Raw genomic sequence first — 13,021 nt, 5'->3', positions numbered from 1 at the left:
AAACTACTACGTTGCAACCTGGGAACACAGCAAGACCCTATCTCAAAAATTAATAAATAAATAAATGAATAAATAAATAAAATATCTTTAAAAGATTATGTGTAGCTAGGCCAGGCACAGTGGCTCACGCTTGTAATCCCAGTACTTTGGGAGGCTAAGGTGGGTGGATCACCTGAAGTCAGGAGTTCGAGATCAGCCTGGCCAACATGGCGAAATCTGTCTCTACTAAAAATACAAAAAATTAGCCAGGCGTGGTGGCACGTGCCTGTAATCCCAGCTACTTGAGAGGCTGAGGCAGGAAAATCACTTGAACCTGGGAGGTGGAGGTTGCAGTAAGCCTAGATTGTGCCACAAAACTCCAGCCTGGGCAACAGAGCAAGACTCTCTCTCGAAGAAAAAAAAAAGAAGAGATTATGTGTAGCTATAATTCCACAAAGTCGACGGGGAAACATTCTACTGCCTCTGGATTTCCTCTGTCCTCCCACTTCAGTCTGAGTTCACACTTTGCCACTCTGAGGAACAGCTATATACCCACACGGAGCCCTCTCCCACCCTTTTGGTCATGCACAGTGTTGTATTATCTTACAGACCCTTCTGAAGAGCGCCCAGAGCCCACACTGCTCACGCCTACAGAACTCCTTCCTCTCCCTTCTTCACCCTCTTTCTCATGGCGCTTCCTACTTTTCCCTCAGGTCCTTTTCTCTACTAACACTTCACTTGCCTGGCAGAGCTCAGAGGTGGCCAGCCCCACCCTACATTTTACAACCTTTCTTCCACCTACTCACTTCCTTGTCCTAAACACTAAAGAGGACCTTTCCTCTTCCCAAGCCATCATAAGAGCCCCAGCACATGCTGTCTGGTCCTGGAATTCAAGCCCAGTCATTGCATCTTAGCCTCTAGTTCTGATTCCTAGATTTTTGCAGGCAGGATTTAATATTTAAGTGCTGTAGACAACCCCAAATTATCACCTTTTGATGTCGTTCTTAATAAATGCACCAGATCAGGCAAACACACACACACACACACACACACACACACACACACCACCTTACAAAGAACTAAAAAACTGAAGCACTGATGTGAGTGCACTTTACAATGTCAAAGTGTAGTGCCAAGATTGCTGTCATTATTATTAGGCTACTCTTAACCTTCTCTATAAAGTAATAAGACAGCATAGCTGAGTAGTTAAGAGCTCTGATTCTAGAGCCACACTGCCTGGGTTAAATCCCAGCTCTGCTATCTGATCTAGTTTAGGAAGTTACCTAATTTCTCTGTACCTCAGTTTTCTCATCTGTAAAATGGGAGTAATAAAAGGACCTACCTCATAGGGTTGTTACAAGGGTCAAATGAATTAACATTTGAGCAGATACAGAGATGCAATCCCCACATTCCACTTCAAGGAAGGACTTGCTGCTCAACTGCAGGGGTATGGTCAGCAAACACCCTCCTCCAGCTCTCAGCAACTCCAGTCTGTCTCAGCTGCAGAACTGCCTTGCCTCAGGCCATGCTCTTCCTTGCGGGGTCCTGGAGCGGGATGCATTTGGTGACTGAGTGAGGTGGGGGCCTGATGCAGGACACTCTGCCAGATTGGCTGAGGTTTTGCTGAGCCTGCGTTGCAGTTCTACTTCTTCCTGCTTTCTCTCCCTTCGCTTCAAAGGTGTTACTCTCTAACAAGCATCTTACACTGTGAACTCTGTTTCAACTACTGCTTCCAGAGAACCCAATCTGTGATGGTATTTGTCAAGTACTTAGAAGAGTACCTGGCACATAGTGAACACTACACAGTGCTTGTTAAGTAAAATTACGTAAGTAATCTGGAAAAGCTAGCACTTTCACTGCTCATCCCTCTTACAGAAGATGTCAGAGTTAATGTTCAGCATTAGGGATATTAGGTTACTCTAAAGAGCCTGAGAGTTGACCTAATCAAGATGAGGAAACAATAATACCACTAATATAGATATTATATTGCTATGCTTGTGTTTTAGAATTTTTTTCACTATTATCTTTTCTGCGCTTGACCTTACAAATTCCACTTTTTTATTGCTTACAGGGGTATTTTCTGACATTTTAAATTTACGTTCAACAATTTTGGCTAATATTTAACATGAACTTACGTAAAATCCATATGCTGTCTAGAATTGAGCCTTCTCCTTAGGTGGGAAGGACACCTAAGGAGAATTGTTCTGAGACTGTGGACAGGAGGTCAGTAAGTAAACTCCAACTTGGGACCCTGGAGTCCTCAACAGCTATGAGATTATATATCATCTGCAGATCTGTGGCCTTGCATTATTCATCAACTCATCTATGCGCTCATTCAGTCAAACAACAAATCTTCATGCCCAATTCTCACAGTCATGAAAAAGGAAGACAAGATTCTGTGCTCAGGGCTCTTACTTTCTGGGGTGGAAAGGCCATACCAGGTAATAAACAAGACAACTAGAGACGGAGATAAATACTGTGCAGATGAGGATGCAGTAAAAAGCCCTGGTTAGGGCTGCATTAGGGAAGGCGTCTCCCAGGAGCTGACACCTGAGCTAAGGATTTAAGGATGAAGAACCTGACAAGTGTCTGGGGAAGAACATTCCAGGCAGGGGGAACAGCAAATGCAAAGGCCCTGAAGCATGAGCACACTTGGCTGCTGGAAGAACGCCAGGGAGGCCAGTTTTCACTGAAGAGTGGGGAGCAGCAGAGAGTATGGCCCCCAGGTAAAGTTGGAGAGGCAGGTCCAGCTCCTATAGGGCCTTGAAGGTCATGGAAAAGGAATTAGGATTTCGTTCTAAATACCAAGAGAATCCAACAAGTAATTTTAAGGAGGGTTGACATTACACAATTTATGTTTTTAAAAGACCATGCTGCCTGGGCACAGTGGTTCACGCCTATAATCCCAGCACTTTGGGAGGCTGCAGCAGATGGGTCACTTAAGGTCAGGAGTTCGAGACCAGCCTAGTCAACATGGTGAAACTCCATCTTTACTAAAAAAATATAAAAATTAACCAGGCATGGTGGCATACTCCTGTAGTCCCAGCTACTTGGGAGGCTGAGGCAGGAGAATCGCTTGAACCGGGGAGGTGGAGGTTGCAGTGAGCCAAGATTGTGCACTGCATTCCAGCCTGGGTGACAGAGCAAGATTCTGTCTCAAAAGAAAAAGAAAAAGAAAAAAAGACCACATTGACTAAACACAAGCTCAATACTGAGGAAGGGAACTGAATTACAATTTACTTACTATAAGGTATGGATACTCTCTGATTCCTGGGTGATGCTCTATTTTAGCATTGTGTGATAATTACTAAGGGCTTTAGGGTGAGCCTGTGGCTGTTTTATGAGCTTCTATTAGAACACTGAGAATAAACAACATTGTGTACTAAAATAATTACTGGACCTAAAAAAATACACATCCTGCTCATAGTCAGCAATTCTGCCCATCCTCTTTTCTCTTAAGCTTATTCCTTCTTGTTTCTATTTACAATATATCACCTGGCATTGGATAATCTATATAAATCATCTAGTGCCGACCCTTAGTTTGAACTTCTTCAGAATAATTGTTAGCTATATCATCTTGGCTTGAAATGAGATGACACTCATTTTTCTGCCCATCCTAGCTATGGCACCAGTCAGTCCACAATAACTAAAAGAGACAAGGAGACACAGTAGCCTCCTGAAAGACAGGAACTTACCTACTCCTGCTTCCAAAGAAGGATCATATAGAAATGATATGTGTTTATTGGATCTTAATTTTCTCTTTCAGGCTGGGTGAGGATCTACTCAGTAAATCTAACCTACAAAAGATAGGCTATAGAGGAAGAACCTGCTCAGGAGGACAGAGGAAGCCCAGATCTACTGGAAGGATGGGGAGGTGTCCGAAGGGCCAGTAATGACAAGGGCCAACCTGTCCAGGTGAGAAGAGCGGGTTACTATGGAAACAAGTCATTTTGTATTATTAAATGATCGGTGCATTAGGTGGGCAGAACTGGCTGGGATCAGAGCTGCATGTGGAAGATTCCAACTCACTGTCAAGGAGAACACCTGTTAGCAGAGAAAGTGAGAAAGCACCACAGGGTAGAAGTTTAATATTTGTATCTCTGCCCGAGTCATCTCAAAAAAAAGAAAAAAGATATGAAGTTCTACTCTTCCTCACAATGGAGTTTGCCCTGGCATTACACTGGGATCAAAACCAAGCCCAGACAGCTGCTTTGTGTCCTCTCCCCAAGTTACTTTTGTTAATTCCTGGTAATTAAAATGAGGATTGCCTTTTAGGAAAAGCTGAAACCTCAGAAAAAAAAAAAAATCCTATTACAAAGTGGGCAAAGGACATGAATAGGCATTTCTCAAAAGAAGACATATGAATGGCCAGCAGGGACATGAAAAAATGTCCACATCACTCATCATCGGGAAAATGCAAATCAAAACCACAAGGAGGCATCATCTTACCCCAGGTAGAGTAGCTATTATTAAAAGGAAAAATGACAAATGCTGGCAAGGTTTTGGAGAAAAGGGAACTCTTATACACTGTTGGTGGGAATGCTAGTACAGACATTATGGAAAACAGTATGGAGAGTTCTCAAAAAAAAAAAAAACAAAGAAAGAAAAAACAAAAAAAATCCTGTAAATAGAACTACCATAAAATCCAGTGATCCCACTTCTAGGTATTTATCCAAAGGAAAGGAAATCAGTATATCAAAGAGATACCTGCACTCCTATGTTTATTGCTGCGCTATTCACAAAAGCAAAGATTTGAGGCAACCTAAGTGTCCGTCGATGGATGGATAGATAAAGAATGAAATACTACTTGACCATAAAAAACAATCAAATCATATCATTTCCAGCAACATAAATGGAACTGGAGATCATTATGTTAAGTGAAATAAGCCAGGCACAAAAAGACAAATATCACACATTCTCACTCATATGTGGGAGCTAAAAGAGTTGATCTCATGGAGGTAGGAAGTAGAAGGATTATTACCAGAGCCTGGGAAGAGTGTGAGGGAGGCAGGGGATGAAGAGAGATTGGTTAACAGGTACAAACATACAGTTAGATAGAAGGAATAGTTCTAATGTTCAATAGTAGAGTGGGGTGACTATAGCTAACAACAATGTGTTTTATATTTCAAAATAGCTTAAAAAAAGAGAAATTGAAATATTCCCAACACACAGAAATGATAAATACTCGAGGTGATGGATACCCTAAAGACTTTGACTTGATCATTACACATTCTATGTATTTAACAAAATATCACATGCACCCCCATAAAAATGTGCAAATAATATGTAACGATTAAAATTTTAAAAGCTGAAATTTCCCTTCTTTCCACTTTACCCACCTTCTCTCTCACACACACACACACACACACACACACACACACACACACCAGGCAATCTTAAAAAGTCATGCCCAGCCCGAAGCCTCCTGAATTTATACAGTTTGAACTAATTCTCAGGTTTCAGAGAAGCACTGAACCAACAAAGGCCAATAATGAGAATGAATGAAATGTGATGAGTTGAATCAATGTAGACTGTCAATTTGAATTTCTTCTTCAGTTTAAAACATTTTCTTCAACTCTTAATCTTTCTCTATGGGATAATCATTTGAACAATTCAGGCCTGAAATCAACATGTACCAGATAGATTGGATTTAGTTAGAAATCATATTACCTGGTCAGGCGCAGTGGCTCAAGGCTGTAATCCCAGCACTTTGGGAGGCCGAGACGGGCGGATCACGAGGTCAGGAGATCGAGACCATCCTGGCTAACTCGGTGAAACCCCGTCTCTACTAAAAAAATACAAAAAACTAGCCGGCGAGGTGGTGGGCGCCTGTAGTCCCAGCTACTCAGGAGGCTGAGGCAGGAGAACGGCATAAACCTGGGAGGCGGAGCTTGCAGTGAGCGAGATCCGGCCACTGCACTCCAGCCTGGGTGACAGAGCAAGACTCCGTCTCAAAAAAAAAAAAAAAGAAAAAAGAAATCATATTACCTAAATGGAGGTGGGATGCAATGAGCCCCTGGATTCAAAGCATTTCATTTTGATTTTCTGGGCTTTGTTGCCATGTTGGCGGGGGAGCTCTTAGATCCACTCTGAATACTGTCACATGGAAGAGGCAGCGTGCAGGGGAGGAATCTATGATATGAGGCTAGCAGAGATATCCTTAGGAAACATGTATCTAAGAGCAGGGCAAGTATTTTAAGTGCAAGTAATGCGTGTGGTCGTTTTTGCTTTTTTAAAGAAACTAAAAATTATCATAATGGCAACTAAAACAGAGCCTAGCTCAATAAATTGTTCTTGAATAAATAAATGAAGTGTGCTTTCTCTCAATCACCTTGGGCAATCAAATTTGGATGCCAAGTTTAAATTCCCAGGTCTCTTCTGGATGGTGGTTTGTTCAGAAGCTGTGCTGTGTTAACCCATACTCTGTGTAGTTCACCTTTGAAAAAATCCAGAAATCTGTGTCATCCAAATATGCTTCCTCCAAAAATCAAATGACCACCTGGCAACATGCCTCCTGGGTTTTCCTCCCCATTAGTCAGTATTTCCAAATGACTGCTAAATCCGAATCTTGGTCTTCTTCCACCCAGCCAAGTCAGGCAAGTTTCCATGAAACTACAAAACTAAGAAGCCCTTTATGCCACTTGACAACAAGAAAATAAAATCACAGAGGCGGTGAAGAGGAGAACTATAAACGAGCAAATGAAAACAGAAACGACAAGCATAATGAGAGGAGCATAATTAGGCCTGGGGCACTGCCACGCAGGCCTGTCACATTCCTGATGGGTAAAAGATTGGCTGACCACAGACCCGCCTGTTGGAATTGCCAAAGGTGAGGCTGGAGAGAAGGCTCAGAAGCACATGGTTGCCTCTTTATACACAAAAATCTCCACTGGAAAGAATCTTAAAATATCTCATTCACACTGTCAGTTCCAAATGCTGGAAGCAGGGGTTCTGTTTCCCTGGACAGCGCGCACTCCGCTTGCCCGTCGGCCAGGGTTTCTGTTCTAGGAAGGACTTCTCAGACATGCTAAAGGGTCCACGGTGACATTCCCCGGGGCTTGAAGCGCAGCATACCTTTGAAGCCTTGAGCTCCTCCTGGGAATGGGTTCATTATTCTCTTCCTAAGCTGGAGGTTTTCTGAAATCAATCCTTTCTGCACTAAGTAATTAAAACACAAGCAGAAGGCTCATTCTAGTCTCCTCATAAATAAACCAAAAATAAATGAAATGTTGAAACTGGCATTGACTGCCAAGTTTTGTGGCTGTCCCCTAATTACTTTGGTACAACACACATTTGTGTGTGTCTAAAATGATTATTTGATAACCATGACCATAGTTCCTAAAATAATTAAGAACTGTAATCACATTGTGAAATATAGAAATACAACCTGATAAACATTTGCCCTCCTACCTAAGTAGGTAAATAAAAGGATGCTGAGTTTGTGTGTTTTGCTGCCTACATGAATACTGATCATGAGCAGACTGGCCTGAAAAAGCACTTATGCAGCACTGAAAGCTTGAATGGACCTGTAACACTGTGCAGTGTCTTATTCCTCAAAGTGGGCTACCACTATCCTTTGAGACCTGGGGTGAGGAGGGAATCAAAGTTGCAGGGTAAACAAGATAAACATTTGGGATGCTGTACTATAGGTATAAGCGTGGGGAGCACATTAAGTCCACATCAAAATAAACATGGCAATATTATAGAACAGAATGCACAATGCACACAAATCTCTCAATATTACAAAGACATTTTGATCTGGCAGCCACACCCACAGGGTCCCTCATAGGTCATCCTTCAGTTTAGAGGTTCTTTGTGGAATCATTTGCAAGGTGCTCCTAGGTAATCAGGAAGCAATGACTTGCCAAATAAAAAGGAAAGTGTTTCTGATGTGCACGTTTCAAATCTAGATTTGATTGGAAAAAATTTCATATCACATATATAAATAAGGATAATAGGAATCTTAAGGCATCTTCTAGATCATTGGTTCTTACAGGGTGAAAACTGGCTTCCCTCTACCCTTGTAGTTTCCTTGGCTGGACTACGAATTAATTTGACATGAGACAGGTTAACAGGAGAAAACATTTCAATTACATATATACACATGGGAGTCCCACAAATTATGAGACTCCAAAGGGTCAGACGGTTGCAGCTTACATAGTATCCCGAGCTACGGAAAGGAACAGGGCTTGGGCCTTCAAGAGGGTGGTGGACACGTAAGTTGTGGGAGGGTGAAAGTACAAATGTATGGTGAATAAAGGTCGTCTTGTTATGCAGATAAAGTCACCCAGTTAATAAAAGTTGTCTGGAGCAGCCCTCTTCATGATGCAAATACTGTATTAGATTTCCTTTATAGATATACATTTCTTTTACAAAAGGACAGCTTTTCCAGCTGCAGTTTCCTAGAATAATCAGCTCAAAATATGCCAAAGAAGTATATTCTGGGGTGGCATATTCTAGTCTCCTACAGTTACATTTTGGGGTAGTGTGTCCTGAGCCTCAACTGGGGACAATTTGTGCCCTCCCTTCCAAGAGGGGCTTTTGTCAATATCTGAAGACATTTTTGGTTGTCACACTAGGGAGGAGGGGGAGGTGTTATTTGCATCTAGTGCTCAACATCTTCTAACACACCAGACAGCCCCCCACAAAAAAGGGTTTCCTAGCCTAAAATGTCACTAGTGTGAGGAGAAACCCTGCTTTAGACAATGTGTATATACACACTGATAGAAAATGAGGGGTCTGTAAGTTCAAGTCAGGCCTTGGAATCATGGCCCATAGGAGGCCTCAGATGGCAGGCATGGTGGAAAGGAAGGAAGCACATGCCTCTCCGGACCAAGGCACAGATGAAAGGCAGCCTCTGGAAGCAGGGGTTCAGTTCAGCTGGTTGCCACACCAGAGAGAAGAGTGGGGTTAGAATTTAGGCCACAAACAGAGCTGCAATGTGGTCTTTGAAGACTTGCTTTTGTAGTTCTGCAGCAGTTGCTGCTAGGCATATGCTCAGGGATATGCCACCTCCTTCAGAAAGTGGCCTTAATCCTCCAAATGGGAGTGAATTTCCCTGCATCAGTGCTCAGGCTGTGGGTCTGAGGCCTTTATTATCTTACCCACTAATACATCCTGCCATTGTGTCCCAGAGTAGACTGTGAGTTTCCTGAGGACAAGACTCATGCATTTTCAACTATCTCCACAGGACCACAGCATGTAGCAATACTGATAAAATAGTTGCTGAATTGTCATCAATATTTATTCTCCTCCCAACATTAGAAATTGTATGTGCATACATTTGAACAAAACATATAAAATGTTAAGGTAAAAAGGAACTAATCTATTTTCCTCTGGAAAAATCATTTAGCAAAGCCCATCTTCAAAGACCTGTTTGTACTTTTTTTTCAAAGCTAATAATGTTTGACTGCCTTCCCCACTTCTTTAACGTTTTTAGTAGTTTCCAGTAGTAACACAGTTCATCTTGAAATTTCACTACTGCATTTCATAAATGGGTCCCAATTTGGTTAATGTTTTTACACACAAATACCTACAATCAAAGCATGGAGCAAATTTTGCCCATTCTTCGCTATACAACTCAAAAAAGAATTTTTTAAGCTCTATAATTCATTAATTTGCTAATGGCTTTTCCCCATAAGGGATAGTTTGACCCTGCTCAACTTTTAGTTACAACACAAAAACTCATTCAGGCTTTCTCTCTGCTCTTCATATTCAAAACAAACCATTCCATAGATTGAGAAGGAATCAAGCATTTTTGGAATAAAAGGCAATTTTCCATGATAAAATATTCTGAGCACATTTAGTACCTTCCTATTCTTTACATTTCTAAAATGTAAGAAACTCATCTCCAGCAATCCAAATATCTTAAACTCCACTTACAAAACAAATCAAAGGGTTATTCTTCACCCTACAAAAGCACTTATCAAAAGATTCAACCCAAGATTATTTTCATTCAGCAGCACCTACTCTCAAACCCATTTCAATTTAGATAGTATTTACACAGCTTTTCAGGAACCAGAACTTTCTAAGAGCTAAGAGGGAATGATGAATGAACTCAGCCCCTTAATTCTGCAAGTGAGGAAACTGAGGCTCAGAAGACCATATGAACTCTCAAAGCTGCATGATAACAGCTAGGACTTATCAAGGGCCCAGGGCTTCTCACAGCTTCACCACTTCCACCATGTCAAGGCCACCATCACATCTTGTTTGGAATGCTATAGGAATCTCCTAAGTCCCATTTTTACCCTCCCTCCTACCATCCACCCTATCTCCAAAGGCCACTCCATACAGCAGCATGTGGATGCATCTACAGTAGAAGGCAAACTATGTCCCTCCTTTGCTCAGAAACTTTTAATGTCTTCCTATTTCCCCACGTAAAAGCCAATCCTCAACCACAGTGTAGAAGGGCTATCCATTTCTAGCTACACATCTCCTCAGTCACTGCCCCCAGCCCCAGTACTTGGGGACTTTTCCCTTGCAGTTTCCTCTGCCAGCAAACTCTTCCTCCAGATGTCCACAGGACTCACCCCTCTTCTTAGGGGTCTTCTCAAATGTCACTTTACCAGAGGTGGCTTCCCTGACTATCCTGTATAAATAGCATCACCCTATCTCCTGTCTCTCTCTCTACTGGCTTTTAAATTATTTTTATTATTATTGAGACAGGTTCTCACTCTGTCACCCAGGCTGCAGTACAGTGGTGAGATCACGGCTCACTGCAGCCTTGACCTTCTGGCTTCAAGTGATCCTCCCACCTCAGCCTCCCAAGTAGCTGGGACTACAGGCGCACACCACCACACCCAGCTATTTTTTTTTTATTTATTTTTGTAAAGACAGAGTCTCTCTGTGTTGCCCAGGCTGGTCTCAAATTCTTGGCCTCCAGTGATCCTCCTGCCTCAGCCTCCCACATTGCTGGGATTATAGGCATGAGCCACCACACCTGGTCTTATTATTTTTTCCTAAAGCTTTTATCACCCGACATATTTTGTTTACTGCCTTTTTGCCCACTAGAATGTAAGCTCAGCAAAAAAAGTCACCTGCTGGATCCCCAGTGCCTGGTATATGGCAGGCACTCAGTATTTTTGTATAATAAGTGCTCACTATGTGCCCAATACTGTTTTAAGGAAAGCATTTACTTAATCCTCCCAATAACCTGAGATAGGCATTATTATCATCATCATCATCTCTGAGTAACAGATGAAGAAACTAAGGCAGAGAGAAGTTTAGTAATTTTTCCAAGATCACATAACTAGAGAATAGTAGAGCCAGAATTTGAACCCAGGACACCGACTCTTTAACTCCATCACATATTGTATCACCCTTATTGTGTCACTCAGTTAATGACAAAGAACTACTGCACTTTAATGCTTCTTCTCTATACCAGACTCTCAGAAACTGATACATACTAAAGTGGGCTTTCAAATGTCAATAATTTCCTATAAGTGCCTAATATTTTAAAATATAACGAAGTGTGATTTTGAGCTAAGACTGGTAAACAAAGTGTGCTGCAGCCACAAGCGTGCTGCGCTTCAGCCTCTAGTTCGAGAACCACTTCCAGAGGATACGACTGAGGCTTACAGGCGTGTGTAGGTAATTCTCCCTGCTCAACTGAGATTACCATGATTAGCTCTGGTCCATAAAGGGAAAACTAAGACACAAAAGCCGCAGTGATGTTCTAGGCCACACAGCCAATTGCAGTGACTAGAAAGAAGCCCGGCAGCGAAGATTGTAGTGAGTTGAGATCGCGCCACTGCACTCCAGTCTGGGCAACAGAGGGAGACTCCGTCTCAATTAAAAAAAAAAAAAAAAAAAAGGAGCCTCTGAGGGGCCCTCTGGGACTGCAGTAGGTCACACATGCTCCCTGCTTATTAGTGTAGAACGCCCCGGTGATTCATGCAACGGAATGTTTCAGCCAAGGATGTCACCTAATAGAGGATATGTTGCTACAGCTTTATCTGAGAAGTTACATAATCATCCTAGTGTGGAAATGCCATAAAGGAATTTCTGGCTTGAATAAAAGAGGTGTGTATCCCCTGGGAAGTACTCCATGAAGGGTATGAGGAGATTTTCAGTGAGAAGCTTACTACCCCAGACTGGGCAAGTGACTTGTTAAAAACAGGGCTCAATGGAGGCTCTCTGAGGACAGTGACTGTGCCCAGTTTGATTTGGTAAGGCTTAGACTCCTGCCCGAGAGAGTCCAGGGAACCGCAGACCTGCCTGTCCTTCCACAGGGAAGAGAGACCTTTCTGTTTCTAGCCTTCTGGGATAGAAAGGTCCCTACCTTGAGTCCTCTCTGCTTCGTTCTTTCAGGTCACACATTGATTTCTGCAAGCCTTCAGACCTTTCATTCTCTTTCTGCCCTAGAGAGCAGAATGAATCCTTCCCCCGATTTTGTTGGAATTCTCTGAAAGAAATCCTGCCGAGTCTCCCACTCTGGAATACCACCCCCAGCACCCAGTCTTCCCTCGACCTCGCCTCCCACCGCCCCACCAGCCCCCAGGACGTGGCAGGAGGAGGAAGGAGGCTGGAGGGAGTGGCGCCGGTGGCACGAGCACCTGTCACCTGACCGGCTCGGGCCCTCACTTCTCCAGCCCCGGCCCTGCCCACCCTCTGGCCGGTGTGCGCCGACAGGGTCCCCGCCCTCCCGGACCGGGACAGGCCCGTCCCTCCCGCCCCGGCCTCCGCCACCGTCCAATGGCCGAGGGGCAGGGCCCGCCGAGCAAGCCGCGGCAGCCCTGCCGGGTCCCCGCCCTGTTCCCGGTTCCCGAGCCGGGTCCCAGAGGCCTTTAAATGCTGCCCAGGGCCGACGCGGCACGGCCCTTGCCACCTTTCTTGGTCGGGCAGCGGCAGCGGCAGCAAGCAGCAGCGTCGGTCCAGGTCCGGGGCTGTCCCGGGCCGCGGTGAGCACCTTAGCCCTCCCGGCCGGCGCTGCCTCCCTCCCCTCCCTTCCTCCCAGGCCCTGCCTGCCAGGTCGGCGCCGGGCCCCGGGCGTGTGCGCGCGCGCCCCCTCGTGTGTGCGCGCGCCCGCGCCAGCTCGGACCCG

General features: G+C 44.0%; 1 protein-coding gene across 1 annotated transcript in view; it reads left to right on the top strand.

Annotated features, from left to right (window-relative positions):
- The first annotated feature begins 12,935 nt into the window (after positions 1-12,935).
- The window catches only part of LGALSL (galectin like), a 7,769-nt gene continuing 7,683 nt past the window's right edge, over positions 12,936-13,021 (top strand). Inside the window, exon 1 of the mRNA XM_017890056.1 lies at positions 12,936-13,008. The gene's annotated coding sequence lies outside the window, so the exon portion shown is untranslated. The remainder of the gene's footprint in view (positions 13,009-13,021) is intronic.

Source organism: Rhinopithecus bieti, unplaced genomic scaffold (genome assembly GCF_001698545.2).
Source record: "Rhinopithecus bieti isolate Rb0 unplaced genomic scaffold, ASM169854v2 scaffold_19018, whole genome shotgun sequence".
Lineage (NCBI taxonomy): Eukaryota > Metazoa > Chordata > Mammalia > Primates > Cercopithecidae > Rhinopithecus > Rhinopithecus bieti.
This window is presented reverse-complemented; position numbering and strand designations above follow the sequence as displayed.